Source organism: Dendroctonus ponderosae, unplaced genomic scaffold, assembly GCF_020466585.1.
Source record: "Dendroctonus ponderosae isolate FM_Combo_2020 unplaced genomic scaffold, Dpon_F_20191213v2 Dpon_F_20191213_7, whole genome shotgun sequence".
NCBI classification, from domain to species: Eukaryota; Metazoa; Arthropoda; class Insecta; order Coleoptera; family Curculionidae; genus Dendroctonus; species Dendroctonus ponderosae.
In genome coordinates this window covers 13,097,277-13,110,219 of record NW_026018916.1, presented here as the reverse complement: position 1 = coordinate 13,110,219, position 12,943 = coordinate 13,097,277, and the positions used below count along the sequence as shown (strand labels likewise).

General features: G+C 33.7%; 2 protein-coding genes across 7 annotated transcripts in view; one reads left to right on the top strand and one right to left on the bottom strand.

Annotated features, from left to right (window-relative positions):
• Positions 1 to 12,943, bottom strand: part of LOC109542356 (autophagy-related protein 16-1) — a 609,070-nt gene that overhangs the window by 415,398 nt on the left and 180,729 nt on the right. The window lies entirely within an intron of this gene.
• The window catches only part of LOC109542360, a 177,167-nt gene that overhangs the window by 36,368 nt on the left and 127,856 nt on the right, over positions 1 to 12,943 (top strand). The window contains exon 2 of one of the 5 annotated variants that reach the window (XM_019911560.2): positions 11,542 to 11,584. The exons of the other annotated variants lie outside the window; for them this stretch is intronic. The gene's annotated coding sequence lies outside the window, so the exon portion shown is untranslated. The remainder of the gene's footprint in view (positions 1 to 11,541; positions 11,585 to 12,943) is intronic. 5 annotated transcript variants of the gene reach the window in all.

Here is a 12,943-nt window from a genome sequence, read left to right as displayed (position 1 = left end):
ACTTTGTTTGAAGAAATTTGACCTGCATTTGCAGAGGAGCCGGAAGTTTTTTTAAATTAATTTTTTAAGGCAAATTGTCTTTTTTTCATCGAAAGATTGTCTCAATGCTCTTTTGATCATGTGCTTGCGGGACACCATATATACCTAAATCAAAAACAGTGTTAAATGCCTTGCATCTTAACAGAAACAACGATATCATCCATACCAACTGAAAACTTGTATTATTATTAAAATGAAATGCTGTTTTATACAGTGTGTCTTCATAAGTTCGCACCATTTGGAAAACTTTTTTAATATTAGTTTTACGAGACCAACTTATTCTTCATAAAAAGTTCTCCTTGGTTCAAACCTAAAGTGCAACCATGAGATATATTTTTCCAGACATATACGAGGTATATCAGAAAATATGAATTTTCCTCACGAATAAAGTACTTTTATTTTTGGCATTACGAAAAATTGTTATTAATAAAAGTTGAGTAGAATTGAAAATTACGTTCAGATATTTAATTGATTTTTTCTATGAAGAATATCAAGTTGTGTTATTTTTAAGTTGTTTTCATAAGGGAAATTTTTATTATTGATTTTACGAAAAAAAGTTACTCTTTATTAAAAGGTCTGTCTGCTCTAAAATCCAAAATACAATCATCAGATAACAATTTTTTCAGTAGTATACGAAGTCTTTCTGAAATTATCAGTTTTTATTTTTCCACGTAATTGCATATTTGAACGTAGTTTATGGTTGTGATCAACTTTCCTTAATAACAGTTTTTGAACTTGTCAGAAATAAGGTACTTTATTCTCGAGCAAAGGCAGAACTTTTTGTAAAGAATAACGTTAAGTAGACACACTGCATAATATAAACATTTATTGATTATTTGTACAGAATCGGATTCTGCCGAGGTCGAAATATTCCGACACCTTTCGATGTAATATACTACAAATTTCTTTTATAGTTCAGGTTTAGAATATAAAATGTAAGAGTTTTATATTTTATATTCTATATCTTATTGACTTGAACTGTAATGCATTTACGCCACCATGAGAAAAATACGCAGGAATTTGCAATTTAAACTTATTTTATGTAAGGCCTTCCAGAGTCATAGATAATTAATATACAAGCGAAACTTAATCCTAAGACATTGCAATCTCTTTGGCCGCCGTTAACTCAAAACCCTACCTTTCTCGTAACACATTAGCTTAGCGGACAAATTACATGTAATTAATAATTGTTTGACTGACTGCATGCTGTTAACATATAAGTAAGTAAAAAAACTAATTTTTGGTTTAATACTTTGTTTTTATCGCTGTGAACAATTTTTTTTTAAACTTTGCTCCGAGCAACATCTAAAGCAAGTTCAATGGTAATTTGAAGAGCAGACTAGAAGTATAGGTCTACATTTTAAGTAAAACGTTGCAAACTTTGCTTAAACTAACGAAAATGTAAAAAAGTAACCTCCACTAATTTTTGTTACAATTTTCCAAAAAAACCCGCCCTCTTTTGTCAAAAACCTGCTCTTCGAAAAATTCAGCCCTCCAAGTGCTTCAACTTGTAATAAAGTCATAAACCAATATTTCCAAAGATTTTGTCGAAAATAAGCACAAAAACTCACTCTAAACCCGCAATTTCGGCAACTTTTCAAAAACTAACCGCATTTTCGAAAAACCTTCCTCTTGGTAAAAAGTAGTTCTCCGACGACGGCGTCGACTAAAACAAGCCCCATTTTGAGAAAACCTGCTCTTCGAAAAATGTAACCCGCGAAGTGCTTCAACTACTATTAGTCATAATCAAATATTTCCAAAGATTTTGTCGAAAATAAGCACAAAAACGAACTCCAAAACCGCAATTTCTTCGCAACAACACAAAATTTTTTAAAAAATCAGCAATCTCAGCAATGTCGACTAAATTTCAAAAACAGCCTGCATTTAAACAAAACTTCTCTTCAAAGAACGTAGTCCTCCGACTGAACCAATGCCATAATCAGAAAAAAAATCTTCTAAAATTGTGCGTCAAAAAGGCATAAAACTCACTACAGAACTGCACTTTCGCCAATTTTCCAAAAACAAGCCTCATTTTGAGAAAACCTGCTCTTCGAAAAGTGTAACCCTCCCAGTGCTTCAACTAGTATTAGAGTCATAATCAAATATTTCCAAAGATTTTGTCGAAAATAAGCACAAAAACTAACTCCAAAATCGCAATTTTTTCCCCACTTTTCAAATACTATCCGAATTTTCAAAAAACCTTCTCCTGGGAAAAAGCAGTCCTCTCAGGGCGTCGACCTACGAGAAAGTTATAAAAAATCCCTCTGAAAATTTTGGGCAAAAAAGTGAAAAAAATTATCACATTCAGCAATTTCGACTATATTTCAACGACAAACAGGCTGCATTTTCAAAAAAATTCTCTCTTCCAAAAAAGTAGTCTCGACTCAGCCAACCACTGCCATAATCAGAAAAACTTTCTTCTCAAATTGTGCGTAAAAAGGTATAAAACTCACTCCAGAACTGCAATTTGAGGCAACAGCGGGCGAGTTCCAAACACTTGGGGCAAAGACCAACCGCACCAAGCACCAAAAAAACCTCTATTACCCAATCATATTCTTTGCAATTAAGTTGTTTCGTTTGATAATTCGTTTTTTGACACCTACTCATCCTTCATTGGCTTCAGAAACATAACATTTTTCACACAAAGCAACGAGAGAAATTTTGTCGATCGTATGCGTTTGATGCAGCTGCTATTGGAATTGCTTCTTTTAAATACCTTTTAATGACGTGGTCCAGTTAAATGCCAGTTTTATTAACATATGTACCTTGTGGTCCGCAGAACATTTACACAGTCGAAGCACGCCAAGAATTGAAACAAATACGCGAATAAAGAACAAAATTACGTTGTAAACATGACACGGTTTTGTTCAAGAAATTTAAGTAGATTAGGTTAGTCGGCTTTTATTTTGGTGCAATTGATTAGAATTCAGGACTGAATGATGTGGAAATTGCTTATGCATTTTCAAATGTATTAAGAAAATCGTTAGAATATCGTAGTATTACGCATAATAATACATTTTAATATATAATTGTTTGTCTAAACGAAAATAATGTGATACGTATGTTTATGCAGTGTGGCTAAGGGGTTTAGAAACGTTTAAAGGAGTAATTTTCAATTACGAAATTCATAATAGCAACATTTTTGAGTCAATTTTTAGTCTTAGACATTATTTTTCCAATCGTAGAACGTGGGACCAACACTGATTATTAGAAAATTATAATCACTCGAACATTCGGTTTATTTCGTTTGCAGCAATAATTGCTACTGTGGATATCGGTACTTTTGCGATACATGAATCACGGCTTAAAAATGTGACTGCCTGAAGTAAATTGTAACGTGACTCAGCCAATTGTTTACAATTTTATTAGCAAACCCCTCGACCGCGTCTCTCTTTTAAGAAGGTCAGTACCCTCTATTTATAAAATACACGACAACCCACATAAATTATTGAACTATGGGTTAGCAGCATCAAGGCCATAGGACGCTTGGAGTACCCACATACCTAATATTCCAAGTTTGGAATGATATTTTTAGCGACCTCAGGCATTAAACGGTGAGACCAGGTGACCTCAAGAATGTCTATTGTTATATTTTGCAGCATTTGTTCTCCTAGGGCCCAAAGATAACAAATTATAGAGTTAGACATTATGTGAAATTCAGCAACAATGCCACGGGATATAACACAACAGATACTCTTTCTTAAAACATGGCTGTGTATCAGATTTGCTTGAAACTGCTTAATTAGACAAGGTGTGATGTGTCTATGTGCTTGTAGGATTTGCCCTATAAAGACGCAATTTAGTAAGTACTTGTTAATAAAAACGCTTGAGCAAATCACGATGAACGTTTCAATAATAAAAGGAAAAACACAGCTTACTTTTACTTTTTTCCTTACCATCAGTGTGGCCCACTAATGGTTATGAGCAATAACCAACACTTTTGTGGGGATTTTATGTACCCTGGCTTATTTAAAGCATAATTCCTACTACGGTCCTAAAAAATGTCCACGGGTTCCACGTCGACAGGGTAAAATGTCCACAAAAGATGGTGAAAGATGCAACTGCCTTCCTGATTAACTCTGGGAGATGTGAATTTTTAAGTAAATGCTAGCGCAAATATTTTTTTCCAAAACTTTAGGTTCACGACTTTCGTGCAATTTTCAATAAAATTCAACGAAATTTCAATTTCGATTTTCTCGTCCAAAAATACATTATTAGCGCTCAAATGCATCTAAAGTTTGCCTCAAGTACAACAATTCTAAATTTTATTCGAAATTTAAATGCATCTGGAGTTCCATAGTAATATTTTTGTCTCAAAAATTGGATATTCGGCATTTTCTCTAATCCCTCATATTCAATTTCCAATTTTCTAACCGAGCTTAGTTTTCTCAAAGGTAATTTTTAGGTAACTGCAACGCAGTTTTATTTTCTTTAAAGAAAGTGCGATTTTTGTGCCTGATAATGCTTGTTTGGTTCAGAGCCAAACTTGCTAAAAATAATTGTATTTCTTTTTGTTCGACGTTCAAATCGTAATCAATTTTACGTTTCTTACCGGATTTGAGTTGGCTTAAGATCCGGTCTCACAGAACGTTGACCTCTTTACAACCCAGTCTTATGATGGGTTGATATACGAGAATAAGGATAAGGCTTAAGGCATAACAATAACGCTGAAGGAATAACGCCGGATAGGGTGCTTATAAAGCAGAATAAGGAACAATATTATTTTATGTACAGCCAATCAAATGGCTGAAAATCAATAGGCTGAAGAAACAAAATAGGGTTGTCTGTTTATATCAACATTATCGCGGTAACATACCAATAAAAGCCTATTTCACATAAATATTGTACATTAAAATGGATCTGTCCATTGAAGAAGTGGTAGTTCCTTTTGGATTAATAATTTCGTTTTCTAACCTCACAACAAAATGTAAATATGATATTTGCCGGTCACGTGCGTTATTAGAATATAATTTATCTTACAAACTGCGCATGCCTCATTAGAATAACGCCAAACGCATAAGATGAAAGTTAAAAGTTGACAACTTTCTTAAACCTTATTCCTTAAGCGTTAGGCACTATTCGGTTTATGAACACCTCTATGGATTGATGCGCAACGAACTTTTAAGATACGCCTTCATCGTTAAGCGTTATTCCTTATTCTCGTGTATAAACCCACCATTGGGGTCAGGATTAAGAGAGTTATTCAGAGAAAAACGTTCACAGAAAAAAAGTTTGCTGTGGGCTGTGGTTTCGGGTTTTCGACCTCAAATGCCCTGGAATTTTATTAACAATGCCAACATTGATGTTATATTGCTTTGGCCGAGTTTCAGTTTTCCACCTGCGGCCAGTATTAAGAGAAATACGTGAAAAATTCTCACAAAACAAAATGCCATGAAACTCAAACCAATTTTTCATCAAATGAAAATCCTGCAAAAAATGTGAGAAGGCATTTTGAGAAAAAAAACCCGACAACAAAAACCTAAAAAATGTCATTTTAACAGCTTTATTTTCTTGAAAAAATAATGAAAAATTGATAATGAAAAATTTCAAAAACTGTTGAAAATTTAAACTAAGTGTAGCACTCTTTGAATAAAAAAAAAATAACTGGAAAAAACCCACAGAAAGTGTCAGTTTTGAACAGATTCAAAAAGTTACAAATTTGGCAGGTTCTCGCAATGTTGCCAATCTCTTCCAGAATTCCACTTATTTGTTTTATTTTATTTTATATAAATTCCACAAACTTACCAATGCTTACGCAAATACCACCCACTGAATAAATCAGCAACGTATCATCGTATTCAAAATGATGAAGTTATTCCAGTATTTTTTTGATAGAGAATAAAAATTGTAATTTTTTCACTTTGCTTTAACGATATTTATTTTTCGGATAACTCATTATCGAGCACAATAATATCTAATTTTTTTTTCTAATTTTCACTCTTTCATATTTGAAAAGATATTTAATTTTAGGCGACTTAGGTTAATGGTAAAATTTCGAGAAAAACTATATTTTGCACAGAAACGAATAGAGTAAGGTAGAAAAACTTTGCATCAATGTTATTGGAAATAAAGAAAGGAACAAAAGTAAAAACAATATATTGTTGTTGTTCTCTTTAAAATGTTCACTTTAAAATAAGCAGTACGGGTTTGAGGGTTTTATATGAAAAATTTAAGTAAGTAATTTCAAAAAGTATATTTTGTCCACAAACAACATGAAAACTTGTCGGGAGAGTCTGACTTATTGAAATACTTGTTGATGAACGTATGACGTTTTAATTTGTCATTCTGGACTGCTGTCAACGTTTTGATTGTTGACTGACAAAGCTGCCGTACTTACAAATTTTTCAATCAGTTTTAGTAAGTTATTACGGTCGTAGGTAAAGGATGGTACATAATTCGAGTTGTAAAACATTTACGTACTCATGGAATTACGTATGCAAACTTTTTCATTCGTACGTAAAGTGCTCAAATCAAAGTATTGTCAAAACAGTCAGCTTGTAGTCAGTGACAAGCCGTCAAGCTGTCAGCGTGCGTCGTGAAAGCTAGTACTGTTATTGTCATGTCATTGTAATGAGTAAAAGTGATTTGACTATCAAAAACCCTGGAGAAACTATGTACTTTCCACCAGGGAATTAATAAAAATGTTCAATTATTGGCATCTTTGAAATATTGCAATAAATAATGATAAGTTCTGCTGATCGTTAGTTTTGTCCAAGATTGTTTTAACGGAACATCTGCAAATCTGCCACTCTCCTTCTGACAAATTGATTTTCATACGTACAATATTATCATAGTTAATCCATTGGCTAAGCCTCCTCCGGATTTATCGTGACATTCCTGGTCCACGTAAAGAAGCAGTTGGCACACAAACCTTACAATTACTTGCACACATTCCAAGGGATCAAAATATTCGGTTAAAAATGGGAAATATTTACTGATATTATCACAGATAGCCTACCATATGCTAGGCCAGACACCTAATACAGTTTCCGGAATGCGAGAATGTGACAAACGGTAATTAGATTTATGCAATGGCGCTCGCATTTCTTCGGGGCAGATTTTAAGCGTTTGTCTATGTGGTGAATCTAGATCAGTATGTCAATCTTTCGTTTGATATGCAAATAACGTTTTTACGGCGGCGCTGATAGCTTGCTGTAAAAAGCCGTTATCTGCAGCATGTTTTCTATATATATTTACGAAACTTGCGGCACTACGATAATGGCGGGTTTATACCCGAGAATAAGGCATAAGGTTTAATTATTATTAGAGATAGAGAGTTATTGGGGTTTTGACACATACGCGGATATTGCGATCATAACTGGAAAAACTATTTAATAAGATGAATGTTGAAGCAACATGTTTTTTATCTTGAGGTAAGGAATTAAAGACCCTGTTTAAATTTGTTTTGTTATAAACAAACCTCTTTGATAACTTCCTATCCTAAGAGGTTTTCGTGTAGTGACGAAAAATAAAATCGAATTCCTCAGATGTCAAGGAAGTGGTCTGTTATTAACAGTAACTAATAAACCGAGACTTATATCGGTCTCAGTGCATATATTTAAATGCTGTGAAATTATGTAGATTACGCATTATACATTTTCATATTCTGCGCAACGACTATCCGGCCAACGTGTGGGAAATACAGCTAAAACTTAATCTCAGTTTATTTATCATTAATAATAGAACAGTAATTTGCACAGTCAAACACACTAGCACTCTCCATATATTCATATTTATTATATGCTGATTTCCTGTAGGATAGTTAATCCCAGCACCGGCACAATGTCAGCAAAACAAATTAATATAATAACACATACCTAATTTTTCAAGAAAAAGATGCATTTTAATTTAATAAATAAATTCTCAATTTGCATATACAATTGTTACATTTGGGCATTACCAAATGATTTTCTACAAATACTGTATACTGATCTCTGATCTAACTGTTTCATGTGGGTCCCCAGGTCTTCGTACCCAAAAGCTACGTTTATTCAAATCACTCCAATAGCTACTAGGAAACTCCAAATTGGTAATTAATAAGCTAGAAGCTATTGCCGACATTATTCTACGGTAACAAAATGAGATTTTCTTTGAAATAAGGACCTATTGCAAGGTGGAAAGCGCCGCAAACAACGTTTAAGGATGCATGCAGTAAATGAGATTTGATGTAATTCATAATGTAAGACCCCATTATCTGATAAGGAGGAGTTACCGGTTTGATGATGGCCGCCAGTATCGGGGAAATCTTGCCAACCATCAGAATTAATGTTTTGTCCAAATCAATTATTGTACGGTACCTCAGTAACAGAAGAATATTCAGTTTACGTTCAGTTGATTTAATCGAGATAACATTATCAATCGCATTAAACAAAAATCACTTAGTACAGTGTGGACCTAGGGTCTAGAATATATTAAATAAAGTCTATAAAGATAAAATTAAAAAACCTTGCTCGGGCATGTCAAACAACAGATTGAAAGCTATCAGGAAATTGCATTTGCAATCAGCATGTAACAGAAGTCATTATTTGTAAACCGAAAAAAATTAACACCATTTTATTGATGCAGCATATTGTAGCATCATCATCAACAGCCGATTTCTGTCCACGGCCGTAAGTCATTCCGTTGCTTCCGGTCTCTGAGGGATAAATTCAACATTGATCTCTTCATCGCTTTTGGTGCCACTGTAGGGGAAATGTGCTTGTGATAGACCCTTGCCGAAGATGGCCCATCATTAATTTTCTTTAAATTAGCGGCCCTGGCGCACTAACTCTATGATAAGCTAATGAGCGAACTTCTTATAGTAACAGTATCGTGACTAAAGTTTTATCAAGTACCGTGACTAAATTAAAATTGGCAAGTCTTGATGTAAGAAAACAGCTTATAACGTTTTTTTTAAACATAGTAATTAAACGGTTTCTTTGAATATGCAATGTGGCTATTGATGTTGCTTAAGAATGTTCCAATGAGAACGACGGACTAAAATTTTAAATAAAACATATACAGGGTGATTCAAAATTGACGTAATTCCGTTCCACTCTGGAGGTGTTGTCTGGCGGTGTTTTAGGAGTACATAACAAATAGTAAAAAAACATAAATGTTATTAAAAACTGAAATTTGCAAAACACTACATTAGAAAAACGGCAACAATGTTTTTCAAGGTAATCTGCCTCATTAGCATTACCTAAATACCTGATGCTTCGTCAGTATTTAAAACTCCGGTAACCATGGATAAATAGAGAAAGTGACAATAAGATAGACAGGGATAAACGGTAAATTCAAGAGGAATTGTTGAATGACGGAACCTATTTCGAAACCTCGAATTATTAATTTGTTTACTAAAAACCAAAACATACATGTGAGTATGTAACTCCAAACAAGTGCCAGTTATCACTTTATTATGCACTCTTCTCGAGCAGCTTCTCGTATTCGGTTAATTAACTCCTGCYCAATTTATACCGGTGTTCAGTAATCCATTGGTTTAATGTGATCTAACATACGTGGTAGGAATGTATCCGGTGGTAGGAAAGCTTACACTGTAAACTTTCTAGCAACGAACAAACGACCACTGAAAATGCAAGCCCCTCAGGCTTGCGAAACCTCAGGAAGAAATTGTAAGTTACGACAGCAAAAACTCTGCAGTTTGTTGTTAATTTTCGTGCGAAAACTTTCCTGTAGCATTAATTTGAGCCACTTGCAAAATATGATTTCAATACTAAGTGCCCGTTTAGTGTTATACTAAATGCAGGTATTTTATCATTGCTTACGGGAATGAATTGAAACACTAACGTCTTCTCAATTGAAGAAACGAATTTACAGCTCCGTCACTGAATTAATCCATTTCTAATTGCCTTTTAATTTCACCTGTTCTCTTTGCTCAGATTTTAGTGATCACTTTTCTTTGCACGCTATCAATAGATTTAAATCTGTATTTATTGTAGCCGTCACGTAAGACGTGGCCATAAGGCGTACATGTAAACCATAAGAGGACACAGCAAACTGATTAGGGAGTTTTTAGGCCCCTTAATTCTGACACGTTTTACGTTATCCGTTATTCTGAGCATGCGCATTAGTAAAGAAATAACCGTTTACGTTATTAGAGGATAACTTGTTCCTTTATTTACGTCCGAGTAGCGGTAACGTTAATAAGCATCACGCTAAAAACCAGAACGACGGTGTTGAAATATTTAACTTATTTCTAATATTATTAATAAAATAAGCGACTTTAATATAATTAGAAATGTATTGTAAATTTGAATAAGGCTTGATTAATTTACGCCATTATGGCGTAATTAGTGATTTTATGTGAAAATTGTTCAGGCAAATTTGAATTTTGGCAACACTACTAACTTCGCACGGACAAGTTCTAACTTCTAACCCATAACCTAACTATTTGATTTTGAATTTTTATTTAATATGTTTGGAATATGTTTCTTCTGAAACCTACAATTGATAGGGCAATCTTTTGGCTCAATATTTCCTAAATTAAAAACAGGTAGATAAAGGCAGCTTCAATGTTTTCTTCCATCTTAGCGATTTTTTGTTTACTAACAATACAAACTTAAACTAGCTTTGAAACTTTTCCTAACAAAACGGGATAAGAAAACAATAACGTGAGGTTTATTTTATTAAGAGTGCAACAAACGCCCTATCAAAAACTAAAAAACGGACTTAACGTTATTTGCCTGAACACGTTATTTTTTCAACACTGCTCATGATTAGAATAACGGTTAGCGTTTAAGGCCAACGTAATTTTAAGGGGCCTAAAAACTCTCTAATTATCGTTAACATAAGACGTAACAGTTAATGCTGGGTTACAGATGTTATTTAATCCTAACCTCATACCAATTTTTGCTAACCAAATGGATTCAGACGATAAAATGAATGTTGTTAAAAAAAGCCAACGTGAAACAAACAAAATATTTAAAGCTATCGCCAGAATATTTAACATCAAAAGCGTTATCTTTAGAAAGCAATCCATAACCCAACAATCCATTTAACGTTTCCAGGTACGTAATGCAACACTTGCCAGCTGGTCACTGCAAAAGGTTCGGAATGGAATCGCTATACGTAACGTAACGCAAGAAATGGAATTGAACCATTTCCATGGCTTATGTTTTACGTTTTATGTTACGGCTAATTCTGATAAATGACGCAGATTTGTAGGTATGCGGGATATTTACGTTGGAATTTTATATTTCAGACTAAAAACAGTGGAATTGAGTTTGTATTTGTTCTTAGATAATAAGGATGAACATTTCAACCAATATAAAAAGTCAATGTTTGCCGAAAGAGTAGCGCAATGCATTGAAACTTTTCCATTGCCGAATTATAGTGACTTTTAGCTATGAGATTATTCAAATGGAATGACCTTCTGACCACCTTAATTGTGTGTAACATTCGGCACACGGAAAATCATATATTTTCTGGATTGATATGGATTGCAACAAATTATTCCATTTTATATTTGACTATCCGAAAATATAACCCTCTTATTTGTTTCAGGTGGGTTATCGTTCAACAGCTAGCTAACACAAAGGATTCGACAGTGAGTATGAAAAATCTGACAATAATCACATTTACTAAGGATTAATTGTAAATAAATATAGATAAGCTATCGGGGCCATTCTTTGAAACTTGTGAGTTTTTCGGGTGTTTAGGACGTCGTCCAATTGAATTTCTTCCTTACATTTTGCAACACGAAGGGCTTGCATTTTTACAAGTAGTTTGCTTGAACGCTTAGTCTGTACTGACCTCTGAAGATGCAAGTTACTCGTGCTTGTGAAACTTCAGGAAGAAATGCAATTGTACGACGGCCTAAAAACCCGAAAATTTCACAATTTCCGATTAATTGGAAAATTCGGTAAACTAATAGTAACTCAGTATTAACTAATCTGACGTAGTTGTTTTTTATAATAAAATATGACGGGTGTTTGGTAAATCAATATATTCCTAGCAGTTACACGGGTTTTATTGTTGTTATAATGCTCTTAACGACACGGCTTAAATTATTTTCAATGTAGTCGTAGAATTTCAGAGCTAATAATTATGCGATTTGTGGTAAAAATTATTTCATGAGAAGCCTGCTAATTTATCCAAAAACAAACATGCTTCCTTCATTCTCTGTTCAGTTTGGGAGAGAAAATATCCAATCTTTCCTTGTGTACAACACTTTTTTTGCAGGAAGGAACCGAAAACGGAAAAAATTATACCTTCGACTTTTCAATTGTTGTTTTCAAAACAAATTACTTTAATTTAATAAAAATTGCACAGCCACCCAACCAAAAATTTTTCCATCTGGGGTTGAGATTCATATCTGTGGTATTTTAACCTGCTGAACCCAAATCTGCGATCAGTTTAACGCTATCAAGTCAGGATCAAGGTCTAATTGAGAAAGAACAATTTAAGGGAAAAAATCGATAGGTCCACCTGTACGCTTTGTTCAAAAGAGACGAAATCGACTGATTAGATTCAGTCCAGCGCTTTTGGTTATTGCTTTCAGCTATTGCAGTTTTTTGAAAACCTCATTTTCTCGAAAGGAAGCTTTGTTTTTGAGGAAAAAAAAATAATTTAAAATTTGCGAGACTGGGAAAGATTGGGGTTGTATTTAAATTAATCAAGTTAGAGCCACTTAAAGTTCTTATTTTATTGCTTTAAATTTGTGGACACCCTGTATAACATGGTAAGTTTATTATCATTGGGATATAAAATAGTATATCGTGTTACACTCCACTATAAATTACGCTAACTTAAATACTTCTAAAGTATTTGATACATGAAAATTAGATCAGATTTTAATTAAATTCGTATTATTTAAAAAACCTTAAGATTTAGGTATTATAAACGTTAATAAAACAGACACTTATTTTGTTCAGCGAATCCAAAAATGCAATAATATACAGGACAT